Here is an 11,226-nt window from a genome sequence, read left to right as displayed (position 1 = left end):
CATACCATTACAACAATGTAGTAGGCATCTTTAATGGCATGTTACAAAGTACAATTTATAATGACACTTTGATCTTGACAGCCTGGTAAGTGTCTTGGTTAAACCTGGTAGCAAAAGCGCCACATTTATTGTTCTAGTTACACGTTGTTTTTTAGTAAAATACAAATATTATATACACCGTTTATAAATGAATAACTCCATAGTAATTTTAAAATTTACCCTTAATATAGTTAAATACTACGTACAACTAAATTGAGGTGTCTTATTTTGTTAAGATAACCATACAATAATGATCATACCCTTCGTATAGGACAAAACGAATGTTAGTCATAACTTACTACATCTTGTTTTCGAATAATCACTGAAAAACAAACCAAAAAAGTTTATTCTTCCAGAAGCTTTTTGATTGATAAACAGCTCATCGTCATACAATTTTAAAACAGCTGCTGAACTTCAGTTATTTAAATGTTGTTTCTTTTCAATCCTACCCCCCCCCCCCAAGTGGCGCAGCGGTATGTCTGCGGGCTTACAACGCTAGAAACCGTGTTTCGATACCCGTGGTGGGCAGAGTACAGATAGCCCTTTGTGTAGCTTTGTGCTTAACTACAAACAAACAAATTTTTCAATCTAGATTGTCTTGCAGTCTACAATCTTTCTGCGTGAAACTTTTATAGTTTACCTATTATTTAATAGTCAAAACAAGATAATCAATCGAGATCTTGACTAGCTTCACAACATTCCGGCCACTATAGATGGATTCTTTATTATTTACATTTCTAAACAATGCTAACTATTTAAAAGTACGTGGGAGATTTTTGGTTAATTATACAAAATGAAGCGTAACACTCAATTAGTTTATTTATATCGGCTTATGATATTAATTTTAACACTAACCAAAATGTTTAGAATGAAAATAGCTGTGTTAAAACAAATTTGATTATTGATACTTTTGGTAATTATTCAACATACTGATATATTAGGTCAATTCATTCTTTAAGTACTTTAATAGTTCAACAAACTACGAAAGTCTTGTTTCTGACTGTGCTATTTTGTAATTGAAAAAAACATTAAATATAACTCATTTTAACATAAAATTTAAAGACAAAAATATTTATAATATTGTTTAAAATATTTATAATATATGGCGCCACCTTAGCTACTACGCCATAATACACGTAGATTGAAAAATAAGTGACAACGTGTGGCACTGGTGTGTCAGAATTTTCATGTAAAAATGTAGCATTTGAAACATTTAGGTGAATACAGTGAATGAACTTATAATAGACAAAGAGAAAGTTGTTATTATGGATACTACCAGTTCCGACACAACAATTAGCTATTTGGTTTTTCTCACAAATTAGATGTCTTTATTCTTATTGATTGATAAAGTACATTTGAAATGTATAATGAAAAGACATACCACGTTACATTTTTCATAGCTTTAACCGAAGAGACGTGCACACATAAAGACGTTCTTATGCCTCATTAAAACTCCTTGATGATATGTCATTTTAACAAAGATTAAATGTCTTGACAATATCCAACAGTCTAACATTTTAACCAGAAGTAGGCAATACAATTTATATTTTACTGATGTAGTTCATGTTCTTAAGTGTGTGTCAATATATAATTATTTGAGCTTCGGTATCTCTGACAGATATAAACGTTGCACTCTTAGTGATGGAGTGAAGGATGGAGACACTTTATCCCTCAAATTATCGATTTGTTTTTACACGACCAGCGGGGACCATATTTTACATCATACTGAGTAAGTACCTTTATGTTTTTGACTGTTACAACAGTGTGTAAAAAAATAGGCCAAAAATGTTTGTGTAATAACGTACATTCTATGTAAAATATATATATGAGGCCACAATAATCAGTTGTATGTGAATAGGGTTAATAAGCAAAGATTAATTAGAAATAAAATAACATAATAAAAGATTAGAATACACACTGTATAAATATGTAATTATCTTTCTTTGAAAAGCATATTAATATTTAAGTCACACGTTCAACTATAAGAAATACATATATAAAACTTAGAATAAAATGAATGGTATAATATTTGAAATAGACTTGCGGCTTACACTTCGTGAAATGATAATCCCTGCTTTTCAAACCAGTTTTTCAGAGCTTATAGTCCACTTATTTTGACCTAATGTAAACTATTGTTCACTTAATGAAATACTATATCTGAAAAACAGAACACATTACTATATTAATTATTTATTGGATTTTTACTTATCTGAAATCATTTATTTTTCTAAACATACTTCACTGAATTAGCGAACCTCAGTGATTCAGCGGTCAGTCTGAGGGCTTATGACGCTAAATATCGGGTTTTGACACCTGCAGTGAGCAGAGTATAGAAGGCTACTTGTGTATCTTTGTACTTAACAATAAACAAAGTCTTAAATACAAGTTGTTGTTTGTTTCTTTTTTCTTAAATAGCATGTGCCAATAAAAGAGTTTTAAGGGTCTAAGCTCACACTAGATGCAAAAAAGGTTCACATGGTATAGTTATCGATTACATAATTTCGTGAGCTCGTTTCTTCCCATGTATTATTTAATTCACAACTTTTAAGAAACTAATATTCGCACATGTTAAGTTGCATGCTGTTATGATTTTAATGACATATAAACTAAACATTTCTCGTTTCTTCACCAGGTTCATTTTTTTATTAACACAATGTCCACTGTTTATTATATGACATGAAACTCACTGTGAAAGTTTTAAATTACGTAATTTCATGTATAATGCTAATGTATATCACAGACATTTTTTTAGAAACCTACACTATTTTAAAAATTAGCAATTTATTGATACATACAACAATGATATGTATGAATAACAAATGTTAAGAAATATGATTAAATATTTTCTCATCTATCTTAAATACAAGTATTTCGGTGAGTTATGTGCTGAATTTATACCTTACTGTGTATACAGATGCTATTTAACATCATCTTAGTACCATTTTTCCAAAATGAATAGTCAGAGCAACAAATATCAACAAATGTGTCGTTTCAACAAAGAAACATTCCAGCAAATTTTACATTATAAGCCCGTTTTACCTTAGAATCTCAGTGTAATATAAGTATAAATAAATTTTTTCTCTCTGAAATGCCTAATACTCGTCAAGATATTGCATTATTAGTATAAGTATAGTCTATTTTATTAAACGTATTTACACAATTTGATATTTTTGAATACAAAGACTTTATAATTTCCTGTCCATTTTGTTGACAATAACCATAGGCAGAAGACGTTAAATAAGAATATCAGAGTTTAACAGACTTCAAATTGTTCAAGAAAAATTGGATGTATCGTTTTTATGAGAGAGATTTAAGCATAGTGAAACAAGCCAATCACCGTAGGCTATTATGAATTGGCTACAGGTAGCTCAAAGTATCTTTAGCACCGAGTACAAATCAATGTTACATTTACTCGAACTAAATAAGGCAAACCATTATCCACAATACAATAAAGGATTGTTATTTGCCAATTTTGACGCACTGCAGATGAAGGGTACTTTCTTTGAGATTGAATCAGATGTTCTCACCTGCAACAGTGTTAGTGCATAAATGGTTAGAAACAAATTTCACAAGCCGACTTGTATGCTAGACACCAAGAGTGGTGTATTCCGCCCGCATTACGACACAAAAGTATTATTTTTGCAATGATGTTACGGACACGTCCAATGGATCAATAACATATAGAGCAATATTCTTTTACAGATGTGTCGCTTTTTACCTTTCGTCAGCTAACAGGCATATATTCATTTGCAGAAAGTTGGAACTAGGCACAACCCATTTTCATACAGAAAAATAATGCAAGTAACCAAGGTTGAAGTACTGTGTGGACAAGAATAAGCATTAGTGGACTTAGCTAAGATGTGGTTCCTGTAATGTGTAGCATTAGTAGTACTTTATGCAAACTGTAGAGACTATAAATGACATTGACTTTAGTGCACCCCCAACGGGCTAAAATGGTCGACACGTTCCTTGAAATAGAGGGGAATGACCAAATGGGGCAACATGAATATTCGCTGGACCTTAGTCCCAGTGATCAAGTATGAGGCGCTCTTGTGAGACTCTTACATCTATTAAGTGACCAAAGACATTAAAGATCTCCTGAAAATAGCTTTTTTCAGAGAAGTGGACGATTATACATCAATATATTGTCAACACTGATCGTAAACATACTGTAATTTTGTCAGTCAGGAATTTCTGTTCAAGGTGACTATACTTCAGTTTGAAGTGAAATATAAAGTGCTTCTAAAACATTCTCATTTGCGTACGTGTTTAGATCACATGACTTGTCTTCATATATTTAATTTCCATAACAATGAATTAAGAGGGAAATTGACATTACTTTATAATAGTGGTTATGTCTCGTCATGAACATAATATTTCAAATTTCATTTGAAATGTAATTGTTTTGTGTAGTGCACTTACAAAGGCTACCCAGGAACATCTGTAAAATGATGACAGTTACAGAAGCCTAGATTGCTATTATCTTAAGTAGGATTTAAATAATAATCGATTTGATTATTTTACAAAGTAAATGTTTAATCATGTTATGTTTTACTTTAATTACTCTTGAAAGTTTTTGTACTTTGTCAATTAAAATTATAAATATTAAATTGTTTTTGTAGTTAATTCTATTTTAATTCAAACAAAATAAATTATATATAGATGACAGACCTATAATTTTTGTTTCATTGTAATTATGGCGAGTAACGACGAGAAAGTTTCCTGTAATTGTTGCAACGTGTTAGATTATTATCTTATAGGTTCTCTAGAATGCCAAATACTCCAGTAACAATATTAGTTGCTTAAGTTTCACATACGCTACGGAACTAGATAATGTTACCTAATATATCAAACAGTAATAGTTTTCGTGTCATTTTTGTTCATTGTTCTTTAGCAGTTCCATATCGTTTCACATACTGTAAACTGATGATAGCAATATACTATTTAAAGTAGTTATTAACTCTTACAATTCCCACATAAAACATGTAGCGTATCAGTTGTTTTACTTATAATTCACCTGATCTACTGAAATATCAGAATGTCAGAATCTCACATATATTTTTATATGGTAGCGATTTCGCAAAGTAAATTTCAAATATAAGAACGATCATTTACATAACATAAGCTTATTAGAAAATAAGTAATACTTTAATCTTCTATCCATTGCTAATGGGCCCACTCGTCTGATTTGAGATAACATAATTGCATCAAAATTATTCTCAAACCCAGATCTGTCCATTTGATACATGTAATAAATACAAAGATATATTTTCCCACATTCACAATTTTTTCCCATTGTTCTTAACTCCAGCTTTGATGCTCAAGGCACCATTGGAGCCGACTCTGATAAGCGGCTTATGGGCTATGGCACACTTGTAAAAATCCCGTGGCAGGGAGCTTCATGAGTCCAGTGGATATGATGGCTTGTAGTCTGGAACTGTTATTAAAGTACTGAGTGATGGATTTAATTCCACATATGTGTGTGGTTCCGTTTTACAACACATTTCAAAAGTTGCATCTTCCTATAAGTCATTAATACTGGTCTGTCATTTCTTCAGCATCTTAGGTACAATAGATGTGGGTATGACCTGGCTGGCTGAAATTTGTTGGACACTCATGTCATCATTAATGCTGTGTCCCATAAACATTTTTCTTTAAGAACCCATATGTTTCTTTTCTTGTAGCAATTTGGATCAAACTTTATTTTTCTGTATGCAACCTTTATAGTTCCTATGCAGCAGTGCACCATGGAATTCATTTTGAATAATCCCATTACTAGCTTTAAATTTGTTTCAATTAAAATAATCGAATATTAATGTCAAATTTATAAAATATCAGTCAATTAGATTTTAATAATCAAATGAAAAATTTATCACTTCATAACAATATGATTACTTAATACATCTGATGCAGATTTTTGCTGGCAGAATTTAAAACCATTTATTGTTTTAATTTCTGGTACCATTCTTTTCAAACTTTAGAAAGTTGTATATATATATATATATATATATATATGAAACATTTCAAAATCCTTAACCCTAAAAACTAAATTACCATTTAAAATAATAATAAAAAAACTACTTCAGCTAACAAATACGAATACCTATCTCATTTTAAATACAAAATTCGATCACTGTATATAATGTCAATGTAATTCCGTATCATCAAGTGATATTAAAAGAAGGTAAGTTATATTTGTTTTGTTGCTGCTACTATAAAACATTGTGAGAGGGAGGAAGTAATGACTTTTGTATTTCGAATCTCTTCAATTTATACTTAATGTTCAATGGAATTAACTAATTTTCATCCTACATCTGATGTCTTTCTTCTATAATAACAATTCTACTTGTAAAATACTAATTCGAAACATATATGTCACAAAGGGGAAATAAAAATATGTCAATAATTTCAAATATCTTACATGCTCAGTTGTAAAGATATTTAGGGCCATCTTAATAAGAAGATGATTTTACTACTTTTCTGACTCTTTCATATTGCAATGCGCTATTAATAAATAAATATATAAATATATATTTCTATTAAAATAGCTATAGAAGGTATGTTCAACAGCAGTTAATTAATTGGTATGGGGCCCCCCAGTGGCACAGCGGTATGTCTGCGGACTTACAACGCTAGAAACCGGGTTTCGATACCCGTGGTGGGCAGAGCACAGATAGCCCTTGTGTAGCTTTGTGCATAATAAAAAAACAAACAAAAACAAACAATAATTGGTATGGGAGTTTTATAGCTGATCTTTATGAGTAGTTAGGGCGGTACCCGAGCCGCACGCCGCTAGAAGGCGCTACAATTGTGTTGACCTCAGCCAATGGAGGGACAGTAATGTTACCAGAAACAAATTCGTCATAGTACCAAAGGGCGCCGGAGCAATGTGATAATGTCACCAGAGACGATGACGTCATATTTCTATTAATTATCACCTGCGAGCACGATGCTAAGCCACAATGACATGAAAACTGAAATTGTCCAGAAACATATTGCTAGTCCCATGAATAGGAAATATATCTATATATCTATTTTAATATTAACGTTTCTTTAGATTAAATTTCTATTTAGAAACATACATAGCCTATACTGTTAAATATGTATTGCAAAACTTCCGCCTATTCTCCAAAGTTGTAGAAGATTCTCGAGAGTAAGAATTAACAATATATGTATGTACTAAACACTTAAATGTAGCTCAGTATTGCTATGTAAAACTGAATTTTTTAGAAAGCCTCCACACACCTATAAATATAACTAACATGATGTGCCAAATGAGAGTATCTATTATTAGTTTGCTATAGTCAGCGTACTATAAACTTCGGAAGCTATAACTGTGATTATTATTACGCTTATCAATCGGAAAACTTCAGATATTTGACCGGGAGCATTTACAAAGTTCGAACATTACAAATCATTTAACTTCAGTGGATTCATATCTGACATTTGTACCTTTATGAAGATATTATATAATTTCAGCAATAAAAGAAACTCGACCTGTAATCAGCGTGTGTTGCTGGTGAATAACAAAGGACAAAGGCTCAGCTTGTGTGGGTGCTGAATAATGAAGGACAAAACTAGCTAGCTTCGTGTTAAGTGAAATATACCTACATCCACTGATAATCAACTTGCTCATTGTGAACCCTCGATAGGATAATGAAGAAGTTCTAGATTAAAAGGGAGACGTTATAATGCTTGTAAGTTTGTGAAACTTTTGCTTATAAATCATTGTTTGTAATAACTATTTGTAATAACTGTTATTGTAAATTGTATCATTGTTTTTAATTATTAAAACGTATTTGTATAAAAGAAAACTGTGTATATCAATCTTGTTGGCAAATATCATAAACAGACTATATATCAGCTTTTACTTAATTACTAAATCCAAAGTACAATTTAACTACTAAATTAAAATTTATCAGTTAACTCAATTTCAGACCATTTAAAATTTTAATACGTAACAGGGTGCATTGGTATGATGTAGATCAACACGACATTATACTAACAAAGTGTTAAAACTAATAATTTAATCTAATTTCATAACCACATGTTTTCAGTTTCACTTTTTAAGTAAAGCATTAAATAAAACTTACAAAGGCTGGCAGTCCCTTAGGGCTGCATGCAGGTCTTAACTTTATGTTTTTATTTTCATTTACTAATTAATTTGTTTTAATTGTGTTTTACAAAGGTGGGCAATGTTACTAACGATAGTGTTTGCATAGGCAGATGATGGTGAATTCATTGTCTTAACATATGAAGAACATCTATATTCAATTTCTGGTAAATCTATTATCAATTTAATATAACACTAAATTATTTCTTATTAAACACTTTATTATTTTCACAATAAAGATTTTGCAATCTGATCTACATAAAAAGATAGATGTTTCAAAATGTCATCAATGGCTAGATTAATTATGTTCTAAAATAATACAGTTGCTTTATGTATTAAATATTTTTTAGTAATTCATTAGTTCTATATTTTAATTATACTTTTTGCTATTTCTAGAGCTGGATAAAGTTATTATCCCATTCAACATACTGCTGAAAACTTAATCATACCTAAAATGTTTTATTGGTGTTGAGCAAGGCAAACAATTTTGTTTTAACATACTGATTATAGTTTTAGTTTCTATATTTAAGTATACTTGTTTACAATTATTGTCCTGAAAAGGATGCTTATTTAAGTATTACTTACTTTCACTAGTTTGTCTTTATGCTATACATATAACTATGATTTGTATTATTCTTCACAAAATATGTAATTTCAATTATGCACTTTTTATAGTATTTCTATGGACCAAAGATGTTATCATTACTAAGGATATTGTTATTTTAGGCAGACAATGTTCTTTGGACACCTACTGTTTTGCTTTCACAAGTCAACTAGATAACTATTATAATGTGTATCAGTTTTTATTATCCATTATTTGAATGAAGCAGTTATTATAACCAATAATTTTTAACATACTTTTATTGTCCTGAAAATAATACTTATTTACCCATTTATGTATGATTTAATTTTGCTACAACTATATATAATAAGTGAACGACTTACAGTTTGACCTTACTGTTATCTCAAATAGTAACACTTACCATTCACTTTATTTTATATACATAAAACTTTGAGATAAACCTCTGTCTGGCGTCAAGGCCACTGTTTGTTTGGAGATACAAAGGTTGTCATATGGTTACTCATACAAATGTTGTGGCCACTGACGTCAAGACAACTGTTAGTTAGGAAATACAATAGTCATCACTTGGTCATGTATTATTGATGAAAAGATTAAAAGTTTGAGCCTTGTGTTCACTTAAATCAAGTAATACTTTCGTTTCTAACTACTTTTATTTCTATAGTATAAATATTGATACAAAAGTGATGAATATCATAAATTTATCACCTAACCCAAATGAAACAGTTTGTGTAAGCACAACGGCAGTACCTGCATTGTGCTGAACACAAGGATCGAACCACGAATTTTAACATTATAAGCTGAGCTACCGGGGATGGCCTTAAGAAACAGTGCATTTCTCGTTTATTCCTGCTCAGTTTGTTGTTTTTAAAACATACACAAATCTGCGAGATTTTTAAAACTTATGAAATTTGGAATGTCTTCTCTTATTATCCCTCACTCGATTATTCAATAACGACAAAGAAAAATAATATTTCAGAGCCACGATGGGCTTATATTACTTTTCATGGTATTAATTTGTTTCTGCTTCCGCATAAACAAGCAAAGTAACAGAGAATTTTGAACAGAAGGTAATGCGATAACAATACTGATATCAGTACTAACTTGAATGCAATAATAGTAGGACACTGTACATGCTGCATTAAAAGAATGCTTGTAAAAGGAGTTGTTTTGATCACACTGCACTGCATACTAGTTTCATAAAATAAAATTTCATATATAAACCTCTTATTTATTTAATAATTATACTAATATGGATATACGTTTATGGTACTATCCAAAAGACTATACTTTAGTTTCTAAATTTCAAATCTGAACAAATGAAAGTTACAAAATTAAAAGAGAAAAGCCTAAGTACAAGAAACAAAAAGAATATAAAAGATACAAAACTTCCGAACTTTTTCAATAAGTGAGTCTGAAAGTATATGTTGTAAACAAATGCCTCTGAGGTATATGAAAGTTATTTGTTGATTTGATTACCTAAAGCACTAATCGCAAGAATTTTCAAATGTGGTTACAGATAACTACAAAAAAACAAAACAAAACTAGCTCTCATAAAAAAGGATTCATAGATAAACGTGTTCACTTTATCTAACTATAGGAACTTCTTTCTCTCACTTCTATGTGAGTGTTATACTTTGGACCTGGCTTGGGAAAAAATCATGCGTTCTTAAGAACAGCATATCGGTGTCTTCAACTGAAGGTATAAGAAAATTACCGCACCCCTTTAGTTGTCTTGATACTGAGGGAAAGTCATCAATCAATGTCGTGACGTCAAAAAAAAAGTTTTTCCTTAGATACTTTGTATTCGAAACTGAATAATTATTTTGACTAGAAATATCCTCTCCATTGGAACAGTGATGGATAGCGAAGTATTTAAGGGTTACTCAAAGATCCCAATTCTCGCAATGTGGGAGGAATATTCTGAGCTTGTTTATCTGATGTTTCGTCTTCTTGGGTCTTTGTATTCTGTTTTTTTCCATTATTTTCTGAAGCTAGAATAACAAAAGCTTTAAAAAGCAGGGAATATTCTAATACAGAACTTTCCCCTTCTGTATTTGGAAATTGCTGTGGTAGAAATGTATAACACTGCTTATGAATTTTAGCATCAATTGGTTTTCTTCTTTCTTTACTCAAATATACATTTTCTAAAATATTTGCTTTCTTTTTATTAAGAGAGTGATTTTTCTTTATATTGTTCTATAGGAAAATATTATCATGCACATCTAACCACATTATTATCCACTTGCGTGTTCCTTACTAATTGTTTAATCAGCAGAGATAGAGGTAATCAATCTTTTAAATTCACAGTTACTAAAAAATACCTATTGCACAAACACTTAAAATTTCAATACACTGGATTCATTTTTGTTGTTGTTTTTTTACATGAAATGCTATTCGGATTTCTTAACACAGCAAAGTATGCCCCAATAAACACAACTCAATTCAGGAATGTGAATTTAAACCAGGTGCTAGTTCTGATCAATGATTGTCT

The sequence above is a fragment of the Limulus polyphemus genome, unplaced genomic scaffold (assembly GCF_000517525.1).
Source record: "Limulus polyphemus unplaced genomic scaffold, Limulus_polyphemus-2.1.2 Scaffold298, whole genome shotgun sequence".
NCBI classification, from domain to species: Eukaryota; Metazoa; Arthropoda; class Merostomata; order Xiphosura; family Limulidae; genus Limulus; species Limulus polyphemus.
This window is presented reverse-complemented; position numbering follows the sequence as displayed.